Below are 15,148 nucleotides of genomic sequence, written 5' to 3'. Positions count from 1 at the left end.
ACGGTCAAATAGCTGTTGTTGCTTTTCCCAATGTAAAAATATCTTCCATAGAAGTGAGGCGCTTTTCCCATGAATCAATTATTCTCAAACATTGATTGTTCTACCAAAGAAAATAGAAGGTAGCTTTCGATTAAAATATTTGAGAATATGCATAACAGTTCGTTGACTGTCAGTATTCCTCATTGATAGCATCAATGCTCCCCATTCAAACAACTCTGACAAATTGATGTGGATCTTACTATAATTTGGTTACTTTAGATCAGATTAAAATAATGTTAATGATCGCTATTGTTTCAATTTCAATCATGTTTGACATTTTTGCTTTTGATTGCAGCTGTTATTATTATGTGAAATAAGCTCTCCTTGAATGAAATCATAATCATTGGAGTCAATTATACTAAGAAAGCAATTTTGTTTGAATATGTGTGTTTGTGGATATGTATGTATGTCGGACGGATCTCGAAAACGGCTCTAACGATTTTGATAAAATCAAGAATTTAGTGGATTTGCAAAAAAAAAACATTATTTTAGAACAGGTCTCAACTCTGGGAAAATTCACTGGAGTTCCTTGAGAAAGGATTATTGGTCCCTCAAGTAGCAGCTGATCAGAAAAAAAGTTTTCCATAGTCTGTTGAAAACGTAAGAGAGTGTGAGCAAATGAAAAAGATTATAATAGCTGTAGTTGAGTTACCAATTTTGGCGACCTTATTTTAAAACAATGCTGTATTCATGGAACATCTGGAAGAATAGATTCAGAAAGTGAGCGGATGAAAGTGATAGAAATTTTAAATCGGTCTCTCCAAACATATGGTAGTTGAATGTGATGTTCATTGTGAGGTGATAAAAATGCGACTAATTTCTTCAGCTTCTATTTTCTTGGTTCCTATGTTGCTCTATGTTTGTACGCAGCCATGGCCTTGAGAGAGCCAGTTGCACCGTCTGTTAATCCATAATCCGGACTAAATACCACGAGAACCAATCAGAGAAGCCTTCTATTAAAAAAACCCTACTCTCATTAATTCTCATGAAATTTAATTCTGATTGAACAGGCTTTTGTGCTACCACTGGGCCTGATATTTCCATGTTTCAAAATCAGCTAAAACTAAATCGAAAAAAAACATAATATTCCATCAGCTGCTCCTAATTCCTTTCATGATGTCATTGCAAGGCACAAGACAAACCATTGATATTGATAGATAACAAGTAAATACTAAAGTTGTCAATTTAGATAGAAATTAAATTGAGTTACATGTTAGTTTACATCCAAATTTTCATTCCTAAGCTTTCGGTTTCAAGCTAAGATCAAAGAAAGAAATCATATAATGGTAGTCAATAATCGAAGTGATTGAGTACACTCTATTCAGATTTATGCAAATTCACATTGAGATTATCCCACTTTAATATTTATTATAGTAAAGTTTAGGACATAAGAAATCAGCCACAATATGTTATACTGACTATTATGAATGAACTCTCATGTATGAATGGACTTCCATGGAAGAAAGAATCAGTGGATTGGCTGCTTTTATACTTTTGAAAAGTAAGCGACAAGTATGCCAAAAATTCCATAATAAGCAAGAGATCCATGGATAGGCTACCAGAGTCATCAAATTCAGAATCAAATTTATTTGGAATTCAATGTTCAATTGTATCAAGCAAAAATAAAAATAACATGATCACTGCTAATTTGATAACTGTCAACGGGAAATATCAATTACCAATGAATAAAGTCGAGGTCGACTCTAAAGCCCCGCCCAATATTCTAAAAAAATCGCTGCAATTAGACTAGTCTTCTACAGAGCACTTCCAACACATTAATTAATTATTCGAATGATTTGGCTAAATTATTTTCATGCCAAGTTGTGGCGTAATCTCAAATACGATTATAACAATTTTGGTAGGATTTAGATTATAAATGTTTCACAAAAATAGTTTTATCTTTCAATTTCTGAAGCGAAGCATGGGTGCCCTGCTTATAAAAGTTTTCTTTGCTCATTCCGGTAACATTTTAGAATAAATAACATTCTTTGAATCCCGAATCACTTGAGTAGTATTATTTCTAACTTTTTACCACTATATTAATATATCCATATTATTTAATCACTTCACGTTTTTTTATCAAGTAGGGTGACCGCTGAGTGAATCGCCAAAGTTCCATATAAAGTTAACAGGCTCAGTTCTCTAGTCCATCTGATTGTTTTTCTGTGCTCAAGTATCTCAAAATTACTGAATTTTCACTTTTTTCAGAGTGCTCGCTACTCTTACTCCCTACCTTTACAAGGGTGGTCTTTTACAGTTCCGCCTCCATGAAGTTATTTGTTCTCAACTTTAAATTATATTGGCTCATCTCGTCAAATTTGTTGAAATTCCATTATTCCGGATTATTTCAGAAAACTGCTATTTTGAATTTTCATTGAAATGCGAATGACTCCAAAAGTGGTCATTTTTCGTAGAAATGTTATCAAACATAAAAGTTGGATCTAACTTATTTATTTATTTTCTCAAAATGGTGGAATTTTTGTAAATTGACAGAATTTTAACCCCTGAGAAAAAATCACCCTGAAAATTACTCTTTTCGATCGGTTTCCTGCAAATATATTGTGATGCGCCAACGTTCTCTTCTACTTCCACCCATCAAATCCAAACTTACCTCCTCAACCAGGGTAGTGATTTCAGGGATGGTTTTTGTGTTCAGAGAGTCATTAATAACTCAATAGCGGATGATTTTAGAGAAAAATTCCTTATATGTTTTCCATTGCCCTTGAATGCTCTTTCGATCCCCGTTAAAAAATTGCAAAAAACCCTTAGATAAAAATTACACTTTTTCCACCATACCCCTGAAATTATAATCCCCAAAAAATATTTTCTGCTAGAGACCAAATTTTCTTCTAAAATCTTGAAGAATCAATTTTTCACCCTCAACGTTTCTCTGCTTGATTTTCCGAGATTCTCCCATGTGGTGTCCTATATAGTTTCCAATGACCAAAATCTAATGATTTTTTCTATTAATATACCAATTACAACCCCAAGTCACCTACTTCATAGAATCCGCCATTTTGAATTTAAAAAACCTGATTATCTCAGGACCCAATGTCTATAGCAACCGTTTCTACTTGGAGAAATCTAATCTGAAAATAAAAAGTTATTCCATTTTTTCAAAATGACGGCTCAGGTGTCGATGGGGGTAATGTTTAATCTCAAAATAAACCCTAAAAAAAGAGTATATCGAAAATGGGCTAATCCACCAGATTCCGATTTTTATCCACTACAAGAATCAATGAGGAAAAAATCTCCACCCCGGAATTTCACGGTTAAAAAAATGGGGGCTGATTTAAGATAATTTTATATTTTTTGGCGTAGTTTGGGCTACAATCGACTCCAACTGCAACTCCTCCAAAGAAATCTTTTATCTGGGTGACTGACTGGGTATACTTAGAGTTGTAGAGTACATGTAGGAAAGTTTTTGCTGTTACTTTGGAAAGTATCAATGCAAATTTTTGACTTTGGTTCTAAAACTTTTCCCATTTATTTGGTACTTTCCTCCAAGATCCCGGTAAGCTATATCGCGCTTAGTTTTGTTGGTGTAGGACTTGTCTTTTATTTCCCACAGCATACTGCGGTGTCTTTAGTCTTCTATAAAATAAATAGCATCTCCATCTGAGGACGAAGGCGTCGCTTTAATTCAGGCTGTTAATTCAAGTCTAAAACTTTGGAACTTCTTGCTTTGCAGCATATAATTCAAAAGAGCTCATTTTTTCGAAAAAGAGCATGCTTCTCCGCATGCGTTGCGTGTGCTAGATCTTGCGTTGTGCAGCGAACTTTTTCTCCAATGATGAAAATGACCTAAAGTTCATATATTTGAATATCAGAAGCTTCAATAAAAATTTCGATAAATACATAACTTATTTGCATGGAAGTAATGTGATATGGGATGTAATCAAGCTGGGGGAAACTTGGTTGGGAGACGATACTGCGGGTATTCAATTGGAGGGTTATAGGGCTTTTAAAACGAAGAGATGGAGAAACAAGAATGACGGAGTGTTGATGTATGTGAGGGAGGGAGTGAGTGTGAGTGAATGTAGACAGATGGAGCTGGCCGACGTGTATGGTTTGAATATAGAATTAACGTATCATGGAAAAAATATAAACCTTCTTACAGTTTATATAGTTTACCTTCTACTCTACCTAAGACTGCTCTATATTCTTTTGAATCTTGTTTTATTTAGATGCTAAAAGGCTCTTGCTTCATTTTTTCATACATTTTATCTTTAACATTTATTGATTTTATTAGTCCCGGAACAATCCAAGGTTTTAATGCTCTATTCTTATGAGAAACCTTCTTCAACTGAGTTGATTTTTCAATATGTCTGTTAAGAGTATTCATAAAATATTCAACCATATCATTGACATCATCAAAAACACCATTTATAATAGGATACCAACTTTTCTCAGCCAATAACTGTCTTAAGATGTCATAATTGATTTTCTTAATATTCACGGGAGCTATTCTATCCTTAACAATACAGTCTACATATCCCAGATGAAGAGAACCCTCTTCAAAGAGAGATCTTCAAAGTATTTCCCATTTTACAATTCAATCTTCTATCATTATTTTTTTAAAAAATATGATCGAGACAAGACATCGAAGTCTCTATTACTCTTGTATTTACATTTATATAATACCTAAATCCGTTGCTACTAAATATGTCTATATAGTCAATAATGAGCTTGTTATTTAAACTCATGTTCAAGCTCATATCACCTGCTTCATAGACGTCAATATCTCTTGGAATTGATGTTTTATAATTATCCAAACTGGTTAAGAATCTAGGTACATTTGCAGCTAGGGGATCTATAAATGCCAATCAAATTTAAATATTTACCACTGGTGGTTACAGTATTAAGGCATAAAGAGTTGCATTCTTCAATATGCAGTTTAATATAGCAAAGTCCATTGTATCTTTCACATATATACATAAACTATCGCATTTATCATTTTTTGAAATTTTATTAACTACCCTGTAACCTGGAATGTTGAATGTGAAAGGGATATTTTCATTAATCCATGTTTCTGTGAGGATTATTATGTCGTAAAAAGTCTTACAGCTTTGAATAATACACAAAAATTCAATGAAATTTCTGCTTAAACTACGGACATTCATTACATAAATATTAAAAAAAGTTACATCTTTATTTTCACTAACATGTAAGTAACTTAAATAATCATCTATGTCATTTGTTGGATTGTTATCACCATCATACAAATTGAAGAATTCCTCTAAATCAGCCATCGCGAAAAACAAAAACCAAACAATAACAGTCTTTTTTTCCTTTTCCTGCTCCAAGTCCGGTCCTATCCACTTTCCGAAGTCACAATCCTCGATTCCGCGCAAAGTTTGTCCAAATCAGCCTTAAAGGAAATTCGAATGAGTCTGGTCTCTTCATTTTATCTCATGAAAACTTTCCCATGAATATATCCACAAAAATTGCATCGTTCGGTTCTTTGCATAACAATTGTTCAAATACAAGAAGAATCTCGATCATTTCTCAAAAAAACGATGAATGGAGTTCTTTCAAAACAAATTTCGCACTAACTGAGTGAGTAACAGAAGCTGATTGCCAATATTCTACCAATTTCAACGTTCAGTGTTCTCAGCTGCCGGCTACTCAATCAAGAAATTGTTGAGGAAAGAGAGTTGTTGCAGACGAGAGGAAGTTCATTATTTACAGAGGTTGCAGCTTTCTCCTTTGAACACTCTCTATTGAATGCAGCACATTTTTGCTAAAGCAATATTTCAACAAAACATCTCATGAAGTTGTATAGGGTGGAATGATTTTTATTGAGCTCTCGATGCTTCCTTGATATGATCTGTGAATAGATCGAATGAATAAATCAATTATTCTGAATAGCAATAGTGGAATAATTGTCATATTTTTTTTTTAGAAATAACGCCGTACTAAGTTAGTTTCTCTACACCATTCCCAGTAAATTCAATGTGATAGTTTCTCTCCATTTTATTCAATATTCATGTGATGATTGTGATGATTCCAATTGTAATCACAACACTATCAACAGAGAAATAGATTATTGAAATGATGTAGTGGCTCATTATTATGCAGTGGGGAATGTTAGGAAATTGAATTCATTAATATTCAAGATACAGTTTTTATCAAGAGATAAAAGCAACCAAGAATGTTAGCACTCACTAATCTAGTGTACAATAATAATTTCTACTGAAATACTGTACTGAATGTACGGTGAAATTCTTACAGTATGATAATTATTAAATTATAGAATTGTATGGTATAAACTATTTCCGAGTATCATTTATAGCTAAATCCCACTACTGTAGGTATTGAACCAGAGGTATTCGAGTGAACCAGCTATTCCCTCATAGTACTAGTATTTTGTTAATATGTTCGTACATTTTCATTATCGTTCACTTTAATGGCTTTTGTTCTAGTTAGTTCAGTACCAAGCAACTATACTTTAGGTATAGTATGCTTATTTTATTCGTGCTTTAGTTATATAATGTGTTTTCATGTATATCTCCGAGTATATTTAAATATATCGCTTTTAGTGGGTCTAAAGAGGAATGCTGATGTATATTCATACAATGAACATTGTTTGTAAATGGATGATATAATCATCATTCGAGAAGAATATTACGTTTTCATCATTATTTATTAAAATTAGGAAATTTCACATTCTTCCACTCAAGAAATAATTATATTGCAATGTAATTCATCAACTTATCAACTCAATTTATCTGTATTCTTGTGATACATAAATGATATTGTCTCCCAACAATTGTAAATGACGGTTTTTTAGTGATTCAGGAAAGTAAATGCTCCATAGAACAAAGCTTCATGTGCGTCATACCTCACATATTTGAGAAAGGGATCCCAGATGCCTCAGTAAGCTCCCTATAATGCATGGCTGTTTTATTAAGAGGTATTGTACCCTTATCATCGTAATCATTATTGACAATACTTGTCTCATGCACTCGTAAGCAAATCTATTGTTCAACTGTCATAGCAGCTTGGCATATGGATTGGTCACGTTTGCGTACATAGATTGTTCCCGAACACGTCAATCTCCATCGGATTATAGGACTATGTCCCAGCGTTGTACCTCTGTTACCATCATCAGTTTATACAAATGATATAACAAACAATTGTGCTCTTTAGACATTATGACAATATTGTCTTTGTTTAAACTTTCATCGAACATTTTTGTAGTTACATAATTATTGTGAATTGGCTCAGCTAACAAGCACGGTTTCAAGTTATGAAGTGCGTTTATTTTTTTCTTCATCAAGCCTCCCGTGAAGTTCAGATCATTTTTTAATTCCCTCAGATTTCAATAATGTTAAACACTACACAAAACAGTAGAATATATTCCATTACATTACCGTGGTAGGTGTCAACGATCTGCACGATGGATGCAGCTACATTCTGTTCCTTTGCAACACATACATTTGAAAGTTTTAGAGCTGAAGCGACACTTATTAAATCCAAGCGAGGAATATATTCATAATTAGAATTAATCAATAATATTCTCTGTTCTTTGTATTTATTAAAAAATGAAAATAATTCGAATTTGAAATAGGAATGTGAACTCTTCCCCACTGTCGGTCTTTGTTTAGAGTGGGTTTCGAACTCCCTCACTCTATACGGTATTTTGCCCGGCGCCAATCAATTACTATGAATTGATAGAATAATTACTTTACTATAATTTCACTCACTGTGTGGATACTTATATTTCACTCACTGAACTAATAATAGTATTGAAGAAAAAGGTAAAGATAGATAGATCAGGGTCGTGTGTAAGGGAATGTACGAAGTGAAAGGCAAAACAAAGGTTAATTATGAATTTATTATTGAACTTTAAATTTATATGAATTTATAAAAAATTGATCAAAAATATAGTAATGATTAGATATAAATACAAGATGATTAAGTTTTTGAAAGTACAACAGTTCAAGTTTAATTTTAAACAACATAATTTAACAAACAGTTCTTATTACTTTTATAAGGTTACTTGAAAAATAAGTTATAAAATCAAAGTATTGAACAACTCTAGTAAAAAATATGATTATAGTCAAAAATAAGAGAATTGATAAATTTTGAAGAATGAATATGATTAGGGGAGCCTTGCTTTAAAAAACTATTATTTGTGCTTAGAAGTGAATTTCAACTGTAATCTTCAAGAAATTAATTAAGATTGTGTCTTTAGATATGAATTTAAAGAGAAGTAATAATTAAGTTTGCTCTTTACTATAATGCTATGAAATTTGATATACTTATTTGGGCTTTTTAGGGTGGGGTGGTGTGGATTCTAAATGAGAAAAATTGAAAATTCTAAATACAATCTTTACCTGGCTCAGTCAATTCCCTATAGGATAATTGAAGTCTGAGACCAAAAACTCACTCCTACACTGAACACTGTCCAAAATCCAAGAGACTCACAGCAACTAACAGCAACTAACTGCAACTAACTGCAACTAACTTGCAAGGCATGGTCTGCCTGTTTATATACTAGAACCACGATTTTCCACCCCTCATCACCCTTCGCCCTCTAGCTCCGCCTACCCTCAAACTCATCAGCTAATATTCTGCTTACAAATTGGATTCACATATCAATTTGAATTCACTATAATGTTTATTATGTTATATCATTTTAAACTATGGCTCCCCTTCATTATTAAAACAAATGATATCATATATTTTATCAATATTTAAACTCTGAAGTTTGGATACTGACAATTGAATGCATTGATTTGATTAATACAGTAATCAATCTTATAAATCTAATATGGCAAATACTTCAATAATAAATACATGAAATGAACAAAATACAATGTCATACAGTACATCATTATAATCGAGTTGAATAAATCAAATTGATAAGATACCAATCAATTACTACTTAATTAATTAAGCAGGTTTCTTATACTCATTGTCAACATGTTTCAATCAAATATACTAATTTATTCTATTTACAAATTTGTCCTTAGCCTATGAATTTGGATTCAACTAACTTAATTAGCTTATAATAATTATTAAATTATAATTTATTATACAACATTATATTTGTTGAATACTTTATACATATAGCCTAATCTACTTCATGACCTAATTTATAAATACATTTACTCATATATCATGTTTATCGTTTTATGTAATCACCATTCAAATAACTGATCATCAAATAATTGCTTCAATAATATTCATATGCTGACCACGTGGTAAAATTGTAGCATATGCTGACCACGTGGTAAAATTGTAGCATATGCTGACCACGTGGTTACATTGAAAACTACAAATCTATATTTACTTCTCCCCTAACTATATATCTATATCGCTATTCACAATCTTCATTCACCTGCCATCAACTTATGCTATAGATATATACAAGGGTTGACACAAAACACAGTGGGCCATGTGGTTTCTATTGTAAACGTGTCTGTGACTGACATTAGAACACTGTTACGTTTCTAGGAAAGAATGATTTTGTCTCAAACTATTTTGAAAAGAATAATGACCTCAGCGTCTGTCTAGCTAGGTAGGCTATTCAAATGCATTTTCAATAGTTTTGAGAAACGGTTCTTCTTATTATTCTAGCTTTTCGAGCGTTCATATTCCTAAATACAATATGTTCAGAGCACGTGTTACAACACATAACAGAAATCTGCAATTTTTAAATTTTAGGAGAGCACGTGGTTGCCATTTATGGCTCAAATGTTTGAGGATTATTCTTGGGAACCATTGCCCTTGAACCAACATAACATGATGATTTTACATATCATATTCAGTTGATACATAGAAGTCTCATAATGCTACCAGATTTTCTCATCAGAATCTCTTAAACTGTTGAGAACTTATTTATCTCTGATTGCAGAAGCAAATTGATTCAAAGCATACACCACAAGGCCTCATTACGATTTCTGTGAGTATGTTGGTGAATTAATTAGTTATTAAAAAGTTGTTGACTTGAGCAACATTACGTTGGAAGAAGGCACAAAGTCTTCTCTCAAAAATACAAAATTAGCGTAGAGGAGAGCCCGGCAAAATGTAATCTTGATCGTAGCGTTCCAAGTCTGTTGAGCCTCCCATGGTAATATCGAACGAAATTGTCTTGTTTTCTACTGGTGTTTACTCTCTACCTAGAGTGGAGTAAAAGAGTACCTGAATAATTCAAGTTTCATTGGAGGAATCATAACAATTGAAAAGTTTTATCTCAGTTTCACCTTTATCAAGGCTAAGGAATTGAACTTCTTCATGATTAATTTTAAATGAATTCGACAAATCATCTATTCACTTTTTTCATTCTTTTTGTTGTAGCAGCAATTTTGTCATCTCATTTTTAGAAAAAGTTCCTTATTTTGCTATTTTGTGATCGATCTCATTCATTTGAAACATGCCTGACTATTCATCATCAATGAAAAGATATCAACCATGAGTTTCAGGATATAACGAAAAATCTTTGAACTATTTAGCTCTGTCAATAAAATATTATAAGGAACTATAGTATAATGTCCACAATCAAACTTGACGTCCAGATACTTTGAATATTTATTTTTGTCGTGTATACGGAAAGGGCTTCTTTTCAATTGACTCATAGACTCACAGTGTGCAATATTATATTTTATATTATATTCCGTTGAGTTTTGTGATCTTCCTGGTGTCTGCATAGTGTTATCATGATCTGACATCTGACCTGCTCTACAAAAGTCATATACTTCACTTAATTCCTTAAGAAAACATATATTCCTTGACATTCATATAAATTACTTTCATGTTCCAATAACTTCCATGATGTAGGTTTTGTTCTGTACGTCACTTTCATTTGTAAGTGCCAAATCCCACTTCCCCTGTACTTGAAATAATTATTGCTTAGGTGCTTAGTAGAGCACAATCGCAAAACAAGTATAAAAAACTCAATTTACTGAACATCCTATTTAGAATTCTGAAAATCTTACTCAATTACTTCAATTAATAAGAGTCAATCTTTGTATGATTTTGAAATAGGATTTCTACACTTTTGAACCATAATCACTTCATAACTGTTTCACGTTATGATTCTCCTAAAATATAGTCTCATGAAATTATAACAAAAGAGGTCGAAATTATAGCAAATAATGGTAGAAATAAGTAGATTTCCTCAATCTTCTGGCGGGCATTATCAATTCATATATTTTTCGTTTCTTCTGTATATCTCTACTTCATTTTTATTTTCACCCTGCTATTTACAGTCTTCTATACTCACATATCTTTACATTTCCACTATCTTTCATCTCTTCTTTTCTCCACATAACTTCTCAACTCTATTTTCCTCCTCAACATGTTTTATTCTTTATCGAATTCTATTCCTTCTCAAGAAGCGTAAAGTACATAATATTATTATGACCTTTTTTACTCGAATTTCACTCGTGTGGTGATTTAACCATAGCAACCGTTATTCATTCAGTTTGTTATTTCCTCATTTTCAATCATTTATGTTTAGTTCCAGTTGATTAGAGCCTACATTTCTGAAAAGGCATCTCATTCTATTACAATGTAATTCGATTATACAGAATGAGAAGTTGGAAGGTGTCTATGCCTACTTGGATGACATTATTATTTGCGGGATAGACAAGTCAGATCAAGATAACAAACTACGACGTTTTCAAGACACAATAAAGTACAATCTAATCGTAAACCAGGACAAATGTAAATATTCCCAATCTACCCAAAAATACTTGGAATATAATAATAATATTTTATTTTCAACAAAAGTATAACAAAAACAACGTAATACAGTTGAAAACGTCACAGATAGATAACAGAATAACATAAAATATCAATCTTAAAATAAAACTCTAATAACATTTAACAATTCATAAAATTTGCAAGATTATGATAATATTTTTTTTTCACTCTATCAAGAATTCGTCAACCTCATAGAAAGCCTTCTGAGAAAAGAATATAGTTTTGTTTTGAATTGTTTTTCTCCAACAATATATCTCAAATCAGCCGGAAGTTTCGCAAAAAACTTTTGTCCCCTATAAGTAGGTGTTTTCTCAAATACACTCATCATATGTCTCTCAACTGTAATGTTGTTATTCCTTCCTCTAGTGTTATAGCTATGAATATCTGAGTTAACTTGGAATGAATTCAGCCTATCCTTCACATGTAATATTGATTTGAAAATGTACAATGATGGAACAGTTAAAATACTTAGGCTACTGAAAGACTCCCGACATGTCTGTGGAAATTTGAGCCCCTCCAGGTATCTTATTGCGGACTTTTGCAAAACAAAAATTCTTTGAATGTTTTGCTTCGAGATACTCCCCCATAATTCAATGCCATAATCAATGTGGGATTCAATCAGTGCATAGTAGACACTTTTTGCTGTTGTTTTAGGCACCCGTTTAACAATTTTTCTAAATGCAAAAAGTGACCTACTCAATTTCAATGATATCTTGTTCACATTATCCCCCTAATTAAGCTTGGAATCCATCGACAAACCTAACATGTTCACAACAGTACAACTTTCAATGTTCGTTTCAGCAAGTGTTATGGTGGTGTGAAAAGGACGATACTTATAATCAAAGCTGATGTCATGACTTTTGTTTGAATTTATAGTGAGGTCTGAATTATTAAAAAACTGCACAACCTCATTTGCCATGTTATTTGCCTCAATCTCCAAGTCAATGAGATCTGATCTCTTTAATAGCTGACAAATAAATGTTATTATGACAAATAATGTTATTATCTTAAATTTTATCAGTGACAGGAACATTGAGTTGAATATCATTTATATAATATGAAGAGTAATGGGCCTAAATATGGAGCCTTGTGGTACGCCTCGTCTCAATGGTAACTTGGCTGAGTTTACTAACCCATTAGGAGTAGATATACATGTGTACTGGAACCTGTTGCTCATGTATGATGCTATCAATCTATTCGCTACGCCTCTGATTCCGAGCTCTGATAACTTGCATAAAAGAATATTGATATTGACACTATTAAAGGCTCTTGACAGGTCCAATAAGAGCGCAGTTACATAATCACCAGCATCAATCCCCTTCACAATTGACTCGAAAAAATTTACCGCTGAAGTGATTGTTAACTTTCCCTTCTTAAAACCATATTGACAATTGAAAAGCAAATCTAATTTCAACAAATAACTCATTATTCTATCATGAATGAGCCTCTCAAAAACCTTTGACAACGTATTTAAAACTGAAATAGGTCGATAATTATTAATATCCATAACATTACCTTTTTTTAGGATAGGAATCACTTTGGCTATTTTCAATAAGTCTGGAAATATACCTGTCTTGAACTCTGAGTTGATAATGAATACCAATGGCTCTGCTATTCCATGACAACATGCCTTAATCACTGACACCGGGCTTTCATCTGGGCCCACAGCCTTTTTAGCTCTTAGGTTTTTTATAACTCCCACAACCTCATTAACATTTGTGGGAAAAAGAAAAAAAATTGTTGGAACATTCTTTATGAATTTTTCTTTTTCAATGATTCATGTGCTGCAGAGTTTTCATTTGCTGGAGCCATGGATACAAAAAAGTGATTGAAACTTTCAGCTATGGACTTGCTACCTGTAATCAGTTTGTTATTATATTCAATTTCAGTGGGCATCGATCTTTTTTTTGTTACTCCCTCTAAGTCTATTCACAATCTCCCAGCTAGACTTGGTTCTGTTGGCAGAGGAAAGTATATATTGACTGAAATGTTTTTTCTTTGCCTCTTCAACCTTATTGTTATATTGCTCCTTTACTCTTTTAAGTAGGTGTATGTTTATGTCTACTCCTTCACTCACTCTGGTTTTTGCTATCTCTAAGAGAGATCTCATTATTTCTATCTCCTTAGTCATCCACTGACCTTTCAAACGTTTTCTAAAGCCGGGTTTAGACGCTCAAGCCATTTGTGCAAACTGGTTTGCGCAAGCCAAAAAATCTGGCTTGAGCAAATTCTGTTCTGACAGAAAATCGGCTTGCGGTTGGAGTATTGGAATGAGCGTTTAAACACTGCTCAAGCCATTTGCGCAAACTGGCAGGCCAAAAGTACGTTTTCGCGCATGCGCACACGAATCCTAACCACAACTGAACCTCTAGTTTGTCTGTCTCGTAATTTTTATTAATTATTACCTATTCAAGTTTTCATGCTAAATATATTAGTGTTTAGTTCTCAAGTGTTTCATAATTATTAATAGTGTCTATAATATTAGTATATCATAATAATGAATAAATATGGCAAATTGAAAAGATTTAAAAGATCCTGAGTGATTTAATAGAAGTTTATAAATCTTTACCTTGTCTATGGCAAATTCAGTCCAAAGAATTCAGTGATCGCTATGCTAAATCTCATGCTTATGATGCCCTAATAGAAAAAATGCGATCGGTTGACCAAGAAGCTTAAACAGACAGTAGCTAAAGCTAGACAGGAAGACTGTGGAGTGATAACCAGGCAGTACTAGATAAATCTCTCGCCTCTTTAAACGACACAGCCGACATCGTATCCTCTATTCACACTATTTTCTCAAGTAGTACACCACATTCTTCCAAGTCTCCTTTGAATTCAGATTTTCAACAATCAAATGTTCATTGCAACGAAACCATAGAATCACTTAAAAAAGAAAATAATCAACTGGTTGAGAATATGGAAATACTTAAAAAACAATGGAATGACGTAATTGATCACTCTATGGACATGGACAAGAGATTAATGGAAAGTGAAACAATAATTGAACAGATGAGAGTAAGTATTGAGGTGCTGGAAGCCGAAAATTCAGTACTGAGAGCTGAAAATAAAAATCTTGACATGGAATTGAGTGATCTTAGAAATTTTTATTCTCCAGGTGATACAGTTTTCAACCGTGTAACAACTCAAAACCCCGTTACTATGACAGATAACTATTTTAGCGTTTTAGATAACTGTGATGCAGCGCATGCGTTTTATGATGTAGATAATGATAAACAAGCTCGAAATGCAAAGAAACCTTCAAGTAAAGCTAGGGTAAAAAGGAGAAGGAGAGTATTGGTAGTAGCAGACAGCCACGGAAAGGATTTGGGATGGGAATTGAATCGTATGGTTCACGACGATTGTTTTGAAGCTAGGGTAATGGCAAAACCTGGAG

At 32.9% G+C, this 15,148-nt stretch overlaps 1 protein-coding gene across 2 annotated transcripts in view; it reads left to right on the top strand.

The window, feature by feature from the left end:
- The window catches only part of LOC111052862 (serine protease filzig), a 314,546-nt gene that overhangs the window by 89,112 nt on the left and 210,286 nt on the right, over positions 1-15,148 (top strand). The window contains exon 2 of one of the 2 annotated variants that reach the window (XM_039443328.1): positions 9,905-9,952. The exons of the other annotated variant lie outside the window; for it this stretch is intronic. The gene's annotated coding sequence lies outside the window, so the exon portion shown is untranslated. The remainder of the gene's footprint in view (positions 1-9,904; positions 9,953-15,148) is intronic. 2 annotated transcript variants of the gene reach the window in all.

Source organism: Nilaparvata lugens, chromosome X (genome assembly GCF_014356525.2).
Source record: "Nilaparvata lugens isolate BPH chromosome X, ASM1435652v1, whole genome shotgun sequence".
Taxonomy (NCBI): Eukaryota; Metazoa; Arthropoda; class Insecta; order Hemiptera; family Delphacidae; genus Nilaparvata; species Nilaparvata lugens.
This window is presented reverse-complemented; position numbering and strand designations above follow the sequence as displayed.